Source organism: Festucalex cinctus, chromosome 7, assembly GCF_051991245.1.
Source record: "Festucalex cinctus isolate MCC-2025b chromosome 7, RoL_Fcin_1.0, whole genome shotgun sequence".
In the NCBI taxonomy this organism is placed as follows: domain Eukaryota; kingdom Metazoa; phylum Chordata; class Actinopteri; order Syngnathiformes; family Syngnathidae; genus Festucalex; species Festucalex cinctus.
The window spans coordinates 11,883,367-11,900,777 of record NC_135417.1 but is presented as its reverse complement, the minus strand read 5'-3'; the positions used below and the strand labels follow the sequence as shown (position 1 = coordinate 11,900,777).

The following is a 17,411-nucleotide window of genomic DNA, read 5'->3' as shown; positions in this document are numbered from 1 at the left end:
GTAAGAAGGGAGGGTGTCTAAAAACACAGGTGCTATTAAAGGTTATTTTAGTTAACTAAAACTAACGAAAAAACTAAAAAAAAAAAAAAAAAATTCATTAATGAAATAAAATAAAAACAATGTTTTTTTTTTGTTTTTTTAAAGAAAACTAACTGAAACTACATTTTATGTTTACAAAACTAACTACAATACAACTAATTATAATTATAGCAAACGTGTTCTTCGTTTTAGTCTTTGGTAATTAATTTAATGCATGAGACTTTGGGGATGATTTTAAATGTGATTTTTAATTAATTTATTTTGATATAAACCTGAATAGTGGCCATGGTGTTTTTTAAATATTGCGCACAATACTACACATTAAAAAAAAAACAAAAAAAAACAAAACTAAAACTAATATAAAAAAAACTAGCAGAATCACCTTGAAAACTAATTAAAACTAACTAAATAAAAAAAAAAAACTGAAAACAAAATAAAAACTAAAATGAAAAATTTCAAAACTATAATAACCCTGCTGCCATATTACAAATAAATTGGTTTATATACTGTAGCATTTTTTTAAATATGCAAAAGCACAAATAAATTATTTGTACAATTTTTAGGACTAAACACAATTTCTCTTCATAACATTATGTGGCCCTTGATTTTCTGTATGTGGCCCTCAAATGAAAAAGTTTGGACACCCCTGCTTTCGAATAACCCTACTACCAAACAATGAAATGTGTGTCAAAACGAGCCACATTATGTTTGTTTGTTCCAATGTCAGCCATAGAAAGGACAAAAATGTCCACTAATCGAACCTCTGAGACGTCAACATTGTTGTCACCTTGCCTCGCTACCAATCCCCCAAAGCCTCTACTGCCGTCTGTTGTGCCGTAATCTTCATAAGCAGACATACTAAAGAACAGAAGTATGAAAGAAATTCCGAGTTTGCCTCAAGCAATGTCTCTCAGCTGTCTGCATTTGCATTTCCATATGCGTTCTAATACGCTTCCATACGCGCGCATGAGTGGCGACACCTGTGAACGTGCGCGGGGACGTATTCCCCGCACACTTCCTGTCCGTTGTCAGTGTCAGAGCTGTTCTGTTGGGCCGTTCAGTGCACAGGTGGCGATAGACTGGCCCCTAATGAGTCCATATGGGACCGTCTGGAAGAAATGCTTACGTGCGTTTGTGCCACGTACGAGTCATGACGGCGTGCGCCGAATGCACTCATGCACTAATCGTGCATTTTCTCACAACTCTGCTGAATGTAAATAAGAATAAGTCACCCTTTTGAGCGTGAAGTTGAAGCGAGTGAACCAGATTTTGACCATATTTGTATCGATGTTATGTTCTGGATTAGAAATGAGAAGACAACGTGGATTTGTTTACACTTTAACAACTTTTGTGTGATTTTTTTTCATGCACCCATTAACCCAGAAGCACATTTACACTTTGTCATTGGTTTGCGTACGTTGGAATGAGTCATGATCTATTGTTAACCTCTGCTAACACAGTAAAAAATAAAATAATAATAATAATAAGTGTCACAATTTACAAACTCGCAAAATGTGTTATGATTGTGTTTTCGGTCATTGTAGATGCATTATGGGGGTGGGACTTAAGTTTTTCTTCCTCCCACTCCTTTTCAGGTTTAGAAATATTTGTTTAGAAAAACTGATATATTGTTAATGTTGATTATTGCCTGAAATAAATGAACAAATGAAATTAAAATTATACTTATTCAGTTACTATGTCCCTTAAGATGAGTTTTTGTTCTTATCCATTGGTCATAGTGGTTTGGATTTATTATACTTATGCAGTTACTATGTCCCTTATGATGATATGTTTTAGCCACTCCTAGTTGGCCATTTTTCTTTTTCAGTTACTATGTCCCTTTAGATAATTTGATGATGATCATGATGTTTTAGCCACTTTAGTTTGCCAAGTTTTATGCAGTTACTATGTTCCTTTGGTAATGTTTTTAGATGCTGTTATTTGCCCTAAGAGCCTTTATTCCATCATCTAGAAATGCGTATTGCCCTAGCGGTAGTTACTGAATGACACTTTTTTTTTTTTTTTTTTCAGGTCTCTTTAGCCGAGGTTTCTCTCAGCACGTTGAGGTTTCTTCCATGCGAGCTCTGCTCCACGCAAGTTGTCTTCTATGTCTATGTCTTCAGTTGCTTCTCCAAATTAACCCCACAAAAGAGGTAAAAAAAAAAAAAAAAGTATTGTTAACATGGCAAAACAATATTCAGTGAGACATTTTGTCCATGCAGTGTATTTACACAACCACGAATATGTTACTTGCCCCCCTTCTGCATCCGTATGCATCTTCAAGTCAGATCATATCATATAAAAAGCATATCATTAAAGCATGATTTGCATAACGTGCGCTGGCTGCTTGTGTGCTCGTTCTCCGACAGCGGCCTCGGGACACGCTGTGTCGTCGTGTCACCCGGTTCATATTCATTTCAATAACAAGGCATGAGGACAAGGAGATGGGTTTGGCATATTTATAGCAAAAGTACAGGCAGATGCAATACATGTGTTTTCAGAAACTAGGCATTTTAGCCTGCATGCTAAATGAAACAAAACTGCTCAGCACATTGATTATGATTATTTACAAAAGCTTAAGAGTATTAAGAGTAGTGCTTCCAGTGAATGAGTAGAAAATAAGCCACAAAACGTACGCACGAGTTCCCCCAATTTAATACCTAATAAAATAGTAATATTTGAAACCAAATTATCCGTTACAAATATAATTTGACATAGATACTTAATTATGTTTTTTGTTGTTGTCGTCTGATGATAGAGTTTTCAAGTTCTCACTAAAGGAGCGTGTTAAGCTTCCCGTGTGCCCGCATACGGCAGTTAGTTCAGTTAAACTGAACAAACAGATCATTTACATGCCTGGTACACACGCTTCACTTCAAAAAGTGGTGTGAAATGCATTTGTGTGTTCGTACAGTACATTTCCATGTTTCATCGCTCTGTATCTGTTGACAAAACATGAGTGGACTCAATGGGTGGAAGCAGGTTGGACCAGACTGGAATATGAAACCTGCTATTCATTTCACGGAACAGGGGCAAAGGGAACGGGTAGAGGAATTGTTGATATGTTAAAAGTAGCTAGATTAATTAAGAGCAAACATTTTGATGTCATTTTGTGACCTTTGACCAAGATTCCTCTCAGCGATATGTTTGTTTTGAAATCATCAAAAGTCAAAACAAAGTCAGCTTGTAATCATGATACATGTTGAGGATTTTTTTTTTTTTTTTTTAATCTAGTCAAAATATGCTGAATGCATTCACAAGTGAACTATTACCTGGGAAAAAAAACCTGGAAAAGATTTAAGTATATTGGACAAACATATGGTGTCAAATGCACAAATCAGCAGCTAATCACTCCCAGAAAAATTACAAATTGGAAATTATGTCAATGAAACCACATTAGAACTGCATAGGCCTACTTGCTGCATCTATCTTATATTTCACCTAACTGGATCCATTATTCTTATTCTCATAAATGCTTAGAACCACCTGAGAGACTTCTGACATGCTCACTTCGGTGAAGAAAGGCGGGAATTAAGTCACCCAGCTAATGGGAATTCTAGTTTGAAATGGCTCGTCTTGTTACTGTACCTTTAAATAAATTGTGATCTGTGTGGCCCACTTTTAATATGTCAGGCGTCACATCACACTGTCGCTAAATTGCCAAAGCGAGCACACTGTAGTAATCACAACATTTAAATTCACCCCAACTCATTCACTGCAGTTTTACGTATCTGACACATAACACATAACCGGAAAGAATCACAAGACAGAAAAATAACTGGAACAAATGTTTTATTTTAAACATTTTAAAATATGTCTTGTTTTCATTCCATAGTTCAAATTAGCATCTGGTATAAGAGCATTATGGGAGAGATATGATAGAGAAAAAATCAAACAAGCTGATTTACCTGAGAAATGCAGGTTAAAAAAAAACAACAAAAAGAGACAAAAAAAAAAAACACACAACACAAGGCACTATACTTTCACCACAAACAGATGCTGTTTACTTTAAAAGGTGCAAGAGCGAAAGCTTTCATTGGCTATTACAAAAAGTCCCTTGGAGATTCGTCACATTGTTTAACTGTAATTAACTGGTGAGATGTTCTGCCATGTACTCAGGACAGTTGGAACAAACTTAATGATAGGTCTCTGGAAAGGCGACTTGATTTCTGCAAGTTATTTCAACTTTGCCAACATTTCAAAGACGTGTACAAATCAAATTAAATACATATAAGAATGTCAAGATTGGACAGGAAACAGCACGTCAACAGCAGCATGTGTGCAAGCTGAAAACGAAAGATGTTCTGTGTGGTTGCCATTTAAAAATAATGGACCTCAGGACCTGTCACATGATGTGGGAAGGAGAGCGTGTGAAAAGATGAGTGTGTGTGGGGCGATAGTGGTTCATTGGATGCATGTTTATATAAAGGTCAAACTTATTACGCTGATATAGAAAGAGCAGAGCGACCTAAGCGAGGCTGTCACCAACGACAGGCAAGTATCTGTCAGGGTTGTAGCGGATGGAGGCAAGTTAAGTCATGATTTGGACTTCAGTGCAGACAAATAAGATTCCATTTAAAAGCCAGCATCCTTGGGTACTGAGAAAACAAAATGGAGGGATGCAGGCGTCATTGTACTGGCAGCTAAACATCCTATTTCTACAAAAATGGGTTTTGCCCACTACTGAAAATCCAATTGTTTCAAGAGTGTCAGAGAGTTGTAAAAGCAATAGTGTTGCTTGCGATAGCAACATTTCAAGATGACTTCAATTAGTCCTTTTTCAATCAGACATATTTGGTTGCAGTCAGTGACTGCCCTTTAACACATTTACTGCCAGCCCAGCAAAAATGCATCATTTGACGTCTTTTTCCGTCATTGGCAGTGAATGTGTTAAGGCATGGAGGATTAGATATAAATCTATTCCTAACTATTGCACATATCAGTGCTGATGTAGGAAGGAGTGGCAAAATGTGATGGCACATTTAGGCACACTTAAGAACACGGTTACGAGCTGCGCATGAACGTAAAAACTGTCTTGTCGCTCGATTGGGAATTTAGTTTGTCTTTCTGCATGATGTTGGACGTTTTGGCGTACTGATGGTGTTGAGTTTGACATATGCCTGACACACATGACAATTTGGTGGTTGAATGTATACTAAACTTCAAGACAGCTGGGACCATGTCTAAGTAATGGCGCGGGTAGTGTAACGCAATTTTGATCAGTTTGATTGGCCGAGTTCCGCGGACATGTGGTGAAAAATCATCATATTTCAGTCGTAAATATGACAGCAGTTTGCATTAAACCCATTGAATGTTTGTAGGAATAAATTAATTGAATGCATTATCATTATTATCAATTTTATTATACGTCTTTAAAATCACCCACTGACCACGGCATGGCTATAGAAGACGGGGAGTGGACACGTATAATCGGGGTGGAAGGAAGTCTGAAAATGCCCACTTTACAGATCTGTGATCTTCCTTTACATCATCCACACGAGGAGGACTCCTTGCAGTACCTTATAAACTTTGTGTACTTCGACCACCGACTCCTCCTTCAACCTCCACACCAGTTTTAAAGGGAATGAGAGGAGCCACTTCTATTGGTTTCAAATCAAGTTAGCTCTGTACCAAAATACCAAAACAAAGTCTAGCCCGCCCCTGCACAGATTTACACAAAAGTAGCGCCCAAGGAGTTCAAAATCTTCCTATTCAAAATATAACTTTCCTTCTAATATGCATAAGAGGAAGACAAATATATAAACTATCCATATGATTGAAACCAGATGGAAATGGCATGATGCATTACAATTCAACATCATCATTCAACAAACATGTATACAAAAATATGGATTTTACTGGTGAGTAAAAAGAACTCTGCAAATGCTTTTAAAAGTCAAAAATGATGGGTGCCTGGAAGACAAATGTGCACTCATGACGGTAGATTTCTGATGAATCTCATTCAAGAAGGTGAAAGCAGCGTAATTTTGTCTCGTGAATTATTCATAATCCTCTCGCTCTGCACCCTTGATTTTTCCTGACAGGTGGCTGTATGTCCTCTTCCATTAGCCATGTCGTTTCCTCCTCTTCAGCTTGCAATTCACTCTCATGTCCTTAACACTGCTCCCGAAGGACCGACGTGCATGTGGGGAGAAATTCTGAAGTGGGTACGAGGCACGGGAAACGGAAGCGGGTGAAAAGTGAGGAGGCGGCAGGAAAACTGAAAGCGGGCATGTCTTGACTTTCTGCAAACATGCGGAAGTCAAGTTGTTTACAAAGTTAACCAAACAAAGTCGGCCTCAATTGGGGAAACCTAATAGCGTGCAAGTGCAAAGGCCTCAGGACAAGAAGGACAAACATACAAATGTCAAGCTAACCAGCAGAGGTGAGCAATCGGCCATTATTGGTCTGTCTATCTGTCATTGACGACGCCCATTTTGTTGACAAATAGCGATTGACGGGAAACTTCAAAAAAATTGAAAGACTAAAGCATTGACGGAAGTGGTTTTTTGTCCGTCAACATAATCGTCAATAACCGGGCTGCTATCTCGTCGCTTGGCTTGATGGACTGCCAGTCGGCTCTGGCGGCTGAATTCAGAGGACAGCCATCTTGTGTTGCCTCCGTTACTCTCAACTGCCAATAAACTAAGAAAAGAAGGAAATGAAGAGAAGATAAAAGAAGAAAAACTCCAGAACTGCACATTGTAAGAACATCTCATTCTTAATACGCAAGTTCAGCTGGTCGCATCACTTACCGTATTTTTCGGATTATACGTCGCTCCGGATTATAAATCGAACCAGCCAAAAAATGCATAATTAAGAAGGAAAAAACATATATAAGTCACACTGGAGTATTAAGTCGTATTTTTGGGGGAAATTTATTTGATAAAATCCAACACCAAAAACATACATGTCATCTTGAAAGGCAATTTAAAATAAAAATAAAAGAGAACAACAGGCTGAATACGCGTACGGTATGCTAACGTTACATGACTGACATGCCTGGTAATGTCAGTAACGACGTAACATATTAAGAGTTTGTAGCGAGCAGTGACGGGAATCGGAGGCGGAGTGTTGAAGCGCGGAGCCAAAGGCTGGCGTTTTATTGACATCAGCTTCTGAGGTCTTAACAGCAACTCCCCACTCAGCTAGAAGCTAACAGGCTAACTCCCCTTTTCCACATAACAAAACCTTCCCACCCGGAACTCTCCCTTCCCTTCGTCCCAACGTTCCGTGGGTGAATTATGTTCCCATCACTGCAAGTTATTCAAATAACTAGCATAAAGAACATGCTAACAAGTTTACCAAACTATCATTTTCACTCCAAATCACTAAATCCAACGAAATCTTCATCCTCTGTGTCACTTTTAAACAACTCCCCCAACTTGGGATGTAGACGTCCTCTTCTACCGGCAATGTTGAACTTATCAACACAGGCCAAGAGCACCCTCTTCCGGTTTAGTGCGAAAATAACATGTGAAATGAAATAATAATGTGTTCATAATTTCACACATAAGTCGCACCAGAGTATAAATCGCACCCCCGGCCAAACTATGAAAAAAAACAAATATCCGAAAAAAAAAAAAAAAAAAATCCGAAAAATACGGTAATAAAGCCGCGGTAATTTAGCAATGACAGAAATGTGATTAAAATAACAATGACGGATTGACAATTACAGTTTAACTTGTATTTAAATAATGACAGATTGACAATGACGAACGGTTGTCCTGGCCGTTGACGAATGACGGATCATCAAAATTCATTGACATGCCCACCTCTGCTAACCAATCTCGTGAGGGAGAAAGATGAAGCTGCTGCTAGCGGTTTCTTTGCCTACTACACTGTCCTAGATAACAGCATGTAGCCGGACAAAGTAATCCACCATAAAATTACTGTTTGTGCCAGATAAATGACGATGGAAGAGGAGGCAGAGACAAATAGATGCAGGGGTAGAATCTATAGGGATAAGGATGTTAGGGTTCGGTCTAGACAGAAGGAAGACAGGAACAAATATTGGAAATTGTATAAAAAAGGAAATACAAGAGCGCAGTGGTGATAAATGGAAAAGCAGCTGGAATGATTGTTAGAAACAAAAAAAGTGTGTTATGTCCAATTAATATGTTGTCTCCTTTTGGATCATCTCTTTTTTTTCCTACGCATTTGGTTGTGTACCATCACTGCTTCTTCCTGCTGGCTCATCCTTCTTCTTTCTTCTACTGTCTCCTTCAAAACCTCCACCACCGCCACCGCCACCGCCACCACCACCACCACCACCATCACCACCACCACCACTCTCCTGCAGTCTTCAACTCTTAAACAGTGCTCAATGTAGGTCATCCTGTCTGGAAGCTCCTCTCTCCCTCTCCACTATTCCACCCAAGCTCTTCTCCCCCACTGGGGCTGCGATTTCTTCGTGCTGGGTGCCGCTAGCTGGACAGCACGCCTAGCTGGAAACCGCTGCTGCGCCGGGTTTGATTTATATTGCTTTTATATTGCACAAGGCCCGATTGCATCTGTATCCTGGAATGAGAGTGGGAGATTTCCATTGTTTTTTGTTTTTTTTTATCAGCAGGAGGACACACAAGCGAAGACTCACCAGAGCCAGAAGCCCAAATGGCTCACGTTCTCCAAGCACAGCAGTGAAAAAAACAGTCCCAGAAAAAAAAAAAAGCTGGCTTCCAATTCTCCAACATATAGATCCGCAATCTGTCTTCTTGCGTCCCACTTTGCGTCTCTTTGCGTCTGGTTTTGTTTGGCAGCTTGAGTCCCGTAGATTCCTTGGCCGGCGGTGACGCTCGTTTTCGCAGCCGAAATCGAATAAAACGCGCAGGGGAAAATTCGTCAGCCTTTTCGCTCGCTCCTCATCGCTTCCTTTCCCCCCCCAAAAAATATGGGAGTGAAGGAAAATGTGTGTGTGAGAGTGTGTGTCTGCCTCCCCAGCCTGCCGCAGTGCAGAGCGACTGGCTCGGAGAAGTGAGAGAGGCAAAACGCACACGCTGTTGCTAACCCCGGGCTGGCAGACTGGCAGAAAGTGTTTGTGTAACTGAAAGGGAACGCACAACCACACTTTCCTGGTCTGCCAGTAAACCACGAGTCATTTTGATAAAAAGGCGGGGACACTAGGCTATCCCTGTTCATTTTTTTTTGTTATCAGTTACAACGTTCTGATCCAATATATAACATTTACATGTAACTATCAACTCAAAGGAACAAACTGCTCCTTATAGCTCAGGAATCGGGAGATTATCCATCCATCCATCCATCCATTCTCTTGACCGCTTATTCCTCACAAGGGTCGCGGGGGCTGCTGGCGCCTATCTCAGCTGGCTCTGGGCAGTAGGTGGGGGACACCCTCAACTGGTTGCCAGCCAATCGCAGGCACACAGAGACGAACAACCATCCGCACTTACAAGCACACCTAGGGACAATTCGGAGCGCCAAATTAACCTGCCACGCATGTCTTTGGAATGTGGGAGGAGACCGGAGTACCCGGAGAAGACCCACGCGGGCACGGGGAGAACATGCAAACTCCACCCAGGAATGCCGGAGCCTGGACTCGAACCCGAGTCCTCAGGACTGGGAGGCGGACGTGCTAACCACTCCAGAATCGGGAGATTAATACATTGGATTTCCTTTCATTCCATTTCAATCTGGATGATGTCATGCCGGTTGATGATTATGAAATTATGAAATGTGATTGTGGAAGCCGCTGACAGGGAATAACTAAACGCATCAGTGTCTCCTGCATCTTTGTTGTATATGGTGCCCGAGAATATTTGAAGTGCCCGAGCGAAGTCGTGCTCTCACGATTGCCTTTCATCCTCTTGCGACAGCCGCAAATTGCTTTGCCCTTGATTCTGAAGCATCCGACGTGGGTAGACGGACCTTTTACAGCAGCCTAACCTGTTATTTCACTCTCATCACCGTCCTCTTCCCCTCCTCTGCCAATGTAGGCCTTCGTACTTCCAAGCTCGGTCGTAAAAAGTGGTTTGTAAAGAGTGTTGGTGAGGAGCGGAGACGAAGAAATATTTTGCGCTATTTAGCTCGGATGTTGTGCGGAGTGATTACAGATTAAACGTTCAAGTCGGGGATGTTCCAAGGTTCGCCAGTCATTTCACGTCTTGTTACGTTTCCTCTGCCGACGAGGAGAATCAAATGACGAGCGCATTCTTAACCTCTCGCTCATGCTTGTATCTGATCCATGGGCATATTTACGATATCATGGCTGGAATTATCACACCAGTGTGATATCATCAAAACTCATGCCCTGTCAATCACCTAATGGAGTTTGAGGGAAGGTAAACATAAGTGACACAACCCCTTTAAAAGGTCTTTCTCTGAGTTAATATGTTCACACAGTGCACACACGAACACGTATCGTCCGTCTGCCAGGTGTGAAGAGGAGATGGTAGTCGGTAATTGGTGAGAAAGTGCTTTGTCACTTTGCTGGATGGAGGGTACATCGATGTGTTTCTCATCTGATGGAAAATTGGAAAATAATTACCTTAGTCTTGTTATAGAGAATTCAAGGCATACTCAAAATGAAGTCTTATATCTTAGTTTACCCCAGCGCTTCTCAAATAGTGGGGAGGGCTCCCCCGGGGGGGCGCGTTTGACCTTGGGGAACATGCTTTTTTATTTTTTTTATTTATTTTTTTATTTTTTTTGCTGTCCTAGAATGAAGTGCAATTGCACCTCCACTACATTAGGGGGCAGTGGCCGTATATCCAGTGCATTTGAGAAATTTTGAAGCCTTGGTTATTTATTTAATTGGTTTAGTGTGGTTGGTTCAACATTTTTTTTAATTGTTCAAAATTTAGCTTAACAATACTCTTCTCTGTTGTGTGGCAAATTTATAAGACATATAAGGGGTTAAGAAGATGGATGGATGGATATTTATTTTTGCTTTACAGGGTCTTCGCTGATACTTTTCTCTCTTTTATTGAGGAACCCCAGGGCCAAACATATTATGTATGAATAACACCTATATGCAATGCAGTTGTGCACAACTCATAATTACAACATACTTTGACGCAATGTATTTATCTTTTTAACTCACGACTTTTACAACCTCGCGCTCTATGTTTGACCCCCCCCCCCCCCCCAATATAAACTGACTGAATCATCAACTCCCTTTCCAGATCGTAGCTCAACTTTTGCTCTGCCAAAAGCATCATGTGACTCATCTATTCCCAAAAGGAGGTTGTGAGTCTCATGGGATGTGAAGATGCAAACGCACGCACACAAGCATGGCCTGCTGCCTCATCACCTGAGCGTCACTCCAGGGACCCTTCATGGTGTCATCCGTGCAGTCTTGCTTTGGGTGAGTACTGAGAAAATCCCAAGAGAGGTATGACTGACACTGACATACACGCACACACCTCGGCACACGCACAGGCAGTGAAGGTTGGAGGTGACAAGGTGACGCCATGTCATACGATTCCCGCCTCCTGTCAAAGCCGACTGACAACTGATCACGTTCCTCACTCACTATAGCCTTATGAACATGCTCGTTTGCCATGCCGCCCACATGAACACACACAAACGTACCGTATATGCGGACACATTCGTTTCTCAAGACGCCTTTCCACCATGCATGACAGATTGAAGTTGTCCCTACTCGACTGTCACCTGCTGTAACCGCAACGACGTGCCACAGCAGCTCTCCCACACGGTGGCACTTGCAACATTGTAGGAATACTGGACGCATCCCACATATGTTGTTGTGATTTTTTTTTATTCTCCTCACGTTTTTGCCGAGAAACAACTCCCACATCATACTTCGGATTTACACCGTTCAAATTTCAACTTCCTTATAAAATTCACGCATTCCGGGATATTTATTGTCTGATTCCACGTTACTTACAGTACTCGCATAAATTGATGTTAAATATCAACTTTTCCCCATTCATTTTCAATGGGACAGACATGGAATTTTTTTTCTAAGTCCCACTTTCCACGCCCACTTCCATACACACGACTGATCATCATTACCAGCTCTGTGATACTGCTCAGTTCTTTTTATTTGTTTATCTGTCAACTTCAATTAAAACTTTGTAATTTTCACACAATTTATCTTTCAATTTACTTCACAAGTCTTCAGCTTAGCATTGAGCTATTGCCATTCAGCTTTCAGCATTCCCACGCAATTTCTCCAGAAATTGCACTTAGTCTAGTTGAATAAGCCGCAGGGTTGAAAGCGTGTGGAAAAAAAAAGTATATTTTGAAACGTGTTAGCTATCTGTCAAACGGCACACATTTGGTCTAAAAAATAAAATAAAATAACTAACAGCGCTAAAAGACATACCATCTTTGAAGATGAGGTACTGCATACAATGCGATGACAATTCCCAACCGGCACTGTATCGTCCAGCCAAAAATGAACTAATTTAAGCAAATCTCAGCTGTATTTCCTTATCTTAAAGCAGGCTAGCGGCTCATTTTCTGCACGGCAAAATGTTTGGGACGCAAATGTGCAGTAACACACTTCAATCTGGTCAGTTTTTCATATTTTCTGAGCACATGTGCACCTTTGCGTTGTGTGCACCTGCGCACCACTAACGCGCACCCCTGATGCTTCTAATTATTCATACTGTATACTGTAGTGCAAGTAGTAGTGTTATTCGGCCTACTCAGATGATCATTATTATAAATGATCACCTCACGTAGAGTTTGTGTGCACGTAGTTGTGGTTCACATAGAAACCACCTTGAAATGCTGCAGATGTCCAAATTCCACTAGCTAAACTTCACAAATCAAAGTGAGGCCACTAATAACGATGTCAGTTGGCAAAAGCGAAGACATCGCGCGCACGTACACGCACACACCAATCATTAACAGCTCGGGTCGGGTCATACTTTGCAGCTGCTCTTTCTGGATAAGATAAGACTTTGACTGCCGAGAGTGTGTGTGTTCTTGCATGTGTATTTATGTCTGTATCATTGTCTGTATCTGTGGCCCCAAAACACCTGTTCAAACAAAGCTTTAGAAATACGACTAAATCAACACATTTCATATATACAGTAACCAGCCATCCGTCTGTTGGAGGGTTGTAAAAGACCTGTGTTGTGAGGACTGACTTTGATGACAATCACAATATAATAAATAAAAGACGGCGCTGCAGTTGCGTGCAGCATAGTCAGAGCGGTAAACGTTTTGCGACGGGACCCGTTGCCTTGCCGACTGTGAGACGACGATGTTTTCCTGGTTCACTTGGATGTCTGCAACAATCTGTTCCCCGATGCAACTTTTCTATCGCAATAGTAGTTTTTGACTGTGCTGACACGCTGTTAACTCATTTGCTCCCAATAACGTGTAAATACGTTTTTTTTTTATGTTTTAAGTGTCCCAAAGACATATTTTTACGTTTTTGTTTTGTTTTGTTTTTTAAATGCTAGGATTTGATGCAGCCTCCAACTGCAAAGAACGGTTGCAGAAATGGTAGTTATTACACAAACGGCCAGCAGGTGGCAGCAGAGCACAGGAGATCAACCAGGGCCATGTAGAAAAAAAAAAAAAGCTCAATTACTTACAATTTTAAATACATTTGTGAAAACTGATGAAGCTTAAACAAAACTGATGAAACTTAAACAAAAAAAAAAAATGTCCAGATATCAAAAGATGTACAAAGATGTCGGGGGGTGTTGTAAGGGGTGGTGGGAGTTTTCCAAAAGAACACCTGTTGAGATTAGGTTTGGCACGCGACCCACTCCAACTCGCGTGGCAGCTGCGCCACATTAGAAACAATGGCAGTAAAAGAGAGTGACCGAAAAAAAAAGCAAGAGGAAAGTTTGAAAGCGCTACTTATCCTTTCAGCTTGTGTGTACGTGCGCATGCATGGCATACTAATGTGCGCACGGTGGAAGAAACAAAAAAGACGTGCTCAAGCTGAATATGAGGCAAGAGGGATGCAAAATATCCTGTATAGCTTCCAGGTGCGAGAATACATTCAAATATGATACAATATAAACCAGGGGTGTCCAAACTTTTTCATTTGAGGGCCACATACAGAAAATCAGAAGGACGCAAGGGCCACATAATGTTGTGAAGAGAAATTGTGTTTAGTCCTAAAAATTGTGCAAATAATTTATTTGTGCTTTTACATATTTAGAAAAATGCTGCAGTATATAAACAATTTTATTTGTAATATGGCAGTCGGGTTATTATAGTTTTGGAATTTTTCAATTTAGTTAGTTTTTATTAGTCTTCAGGGTGGTTCTGTTAGTTTTTATTAGTTTAGTTCTTTTAAAAAAAATGCTTAGTTTTAGTTTAGTTTGTTAGTTTCAGTACTAGTATTAGTTTGTTTTTTGTTTTTTTTAAATGTGTATTACTTATGCGCAATATTCAAAAAACACCATGGGAGTGACATCATCTTTTGGTTCTTTTCTATTGGCTGCTGCTAGATGACATCACTTTTGTGTGACATACTTTCAAACATCATTATTCCGGTTTATCTCAAAATAAATCTACTCAAAATCACATTTAAAACCATCCCCAAAGGCTCATGCATTCAATTAATTACCAAAGACTAAAACGAAGGACATTTTCACTATAATTATAGTTTTAGTTAGTTTTGTAAACATAAAATGTAGTTTCAGTTAGTTTTCCTTTTTTAAAAAGCATTTCCGTTTTTATTTTATTTCGGTAACAATATTGTTTTTTGAATTTTAGTTTTAGTTTTTTTCCATTAGTTTTAGTTCACTAAAATAACCTTTAATGGCACCAATTTTTCTATACCCTCCCTTCTTACTTTGACCATCTCCAAACATTTTTGTTTTGGTCATTTTATTTGATCTGAGTCAAATGCCATTTTTAGCATATGTCGCGGGCCACTGAAAAATGGACGGTGGGCCGCAAATGGCCCCCGGGTTGTAGTTTGGACACCCCTGGTTTAAACGAATAGAACAGATTACTGGGCATCTGTTAGAAATGTTGAATTGAGCGTTATAGTTCAGATAGATGGACGGATGGACAGAAAGACGTTTGTAATGAGCAACACACAGGACTGCGACGACATGTATATACAATTTCTGGCCACTCGATTCGCTACACCTTTCCCAAGGCTGCCAACGACGATGCCAGCACTCCATCAAGGCACTTCTATGGAACATATTTACGTACCATTACAGTCTCTTATTAAAATGGCATTTAGGACCAGAGTGAGCATGAGTTTAACATTCTTATTTCCATTGCTGTTCTGCTCCATGAACACACAAATTGGAGCCCAATTACCCATTGCTTTACTTGGATGCACTGCAGATATGAGGCCACACCGAGTATAATTGTAACCACTGAAATGCATCCAGTAACACTGGTGACTGTACTTCCATACTAATTTCCCACCGGTGGCCTAAGTCACCTCTGACTCTCATTTAGAAACAGAACGTGTGGTCGCCTCATTTCATCTCTCTCATCACTCTTGTCATATTACTTTGTTGGTGAGAAAGGCCATCAACGCAAAGGTGATTACATTTAGTTTTTTTTATTTTTTATTTCACGCTAATATTCACAGTCAATGCTGAAACAACACAACGTTCAACAATTCATCCCAGTCCAAAATAAAAACCCACAAATGTGCCCACTGTCCAGGTACATCCCCAGTGTCACGGTTATCTTGCATTATGTAACCCCACACCCCCAACACACGTACACCCGAAATGTTCTTGCTTGATGCAGGTTGTTCTCTGCTGTCTAAATTCTCTGACTGACTGCAACATACAGTAGACGAGCTAAGCCCTGTCTGGCTCTGCGACGCCATCTAGCGGCGGTCAGCGGGTGTCCACGTGCTTGCTCATGTTTTGCGGCTTCTTTTCATGGAGAAAATACAGTAGTAACGCAGCAGGACACAAACTTTTAAAAGGCTATCTTATAGTATTAATTCATTGGAACCACATTGCAGCAATTACAGCAATTTGGATGTAAATGGCATTTGTAGTTGTATCATTTAAAACTGGAAACATGGATAAGAGTGCAAATTGTTTACCCACAGCATTATTTCTCTCTGGTGCACAAGTATTTATTTATTTTTTCTGAGCAATCTGTATGGATGTTGACATGTGTGTGCGTGTGTGAGATTGTGCACACTCTATCTACACTCATTCTTTTTACAAACTCGTCGACATGCACTCTCTCCTCTCTGACTAGTGTGTGTCTGCAGAGGGTTGGTCTGTTGTGTTCCTACAAAGGACCGCCCAACAGAGTGCAAGAGAGAGAGAGAGACTTGTTCAAATCAGTCCAAACCATCTGAGGTGTGAGACATTATCCTGTGAGAGTGCTCAACATGAACAACGTGTTCACACACAACACAAAACCCACACATTGGCAGAGATAATATATACAGTAATTAATGTCCTCGTATAGAACAGGTTAATATGGGTTAGCTATATGTGACTATAACATATATTTCCCCTCTATGGCCATTATTGGGAATATATGTATTTGTTTTTCCTAGCAGATGTTAAATGCTTCCTCTAAAAATGCCACAGAGGAAGTGTATGGCCTCTCTGTTATGTGTTCCTCAGTTACAATGAAAGAGATAAAAAGGTGAATATAATGGCGTGCATGTTTCTTTAATTCATTTTAACCCACTGGCACAAACTGCTCTCAAACTTTCCATATGGCAAAATATACTTTGCTTCCCTTATAGCTTTATGTTAATGACATACACATGGGCTTGCTGTAATAGTAGGAAAAGAGGGGAGGGGCGGGGGGGCGATAACATAAGCCAGTGTCTCTTTAAAAAATGTGAAGTTTCTTCTTGTATTCTGGAATGAGGTCAGACACGAGGCTGCTCATTGCACGCGCTGATTATTATTAGCTTCCATTTTGGACCAATCAGCGCCGAGATGGGCGTCGGCTTGGCGCCGAGGCAGGCTAGCGACAGCCTCCCATTGGCTTATTTTTTATCACCGTTGTATCTCGGGAAGGGATAAATGCATGCAAAGGGAGACGCGACTGGAGGGCTGCTTGAAACTCTGCTGCAAGTCTACAGATGGAGGGCGGACCGTGTTATTCACTCTAAGTTCCTTTTTTTTTCTCCCCCCTTTCCCTCCTCAGCATGTCTGGCTTTTGTCTCTAGGAGAGGGGACAGAGGCTGATGCCCAGAAAAAAAACATAACTGTACTTGGGAGCCTTCTGCGGGCCGCCTAGACTGTGTTGTGCCACCACTCGGCTCTATTGATTTTTTATTTTTTTTTTAAACCACACAGAAGGGGAAGAGAGAAATCAGACACTGCAAAGGCTCTGGAAGTTAAAGTTGTTTCGTATCTGGCCAAACTGGACTGAGTTAATACCACACATCACCGGAGTGACTTTTTTTTTCTTTTCTTTTTTAACTCGACTCACACTGGGAGAAAAGAGCTGAGCTTGCTTTT

At 40.6% G+C, this 17,411-nt stretch overlaps 1 protein-coding gene across 2 annotated transcripts in view; it reads left to right on the top strand.

The window, feature by feature from the left end:
• The window catches only part of cdkal1 (CDK5 regulatory subunit associated protein 1-like 1), a 295,854-nt gene that overhangs the window by 202,752 nt on the left and 75,691 nt on the right, over nucleotides 1-17,411 (top strand). The window contains exons 17-19 of one of the 2 annotated variants that reach the window (XR_013284164.1): nucleotides 2,071-2,192; nucleotides 11,181-11,362; nucleotides 17,095-17,242. The gene's annotated coding sequence lies outside the window, so the exon portion shown is untranslated. Of the gene's footprint in view, nucleotides 1-2,070; nucleotides 2,193-11,180; nucleotides 11,363-17,094; nucleotides 17,243-17,411 lie in introns of those variants that run through there. The other variant, XR_013284163.1, reaches the window with a different exon arrangement.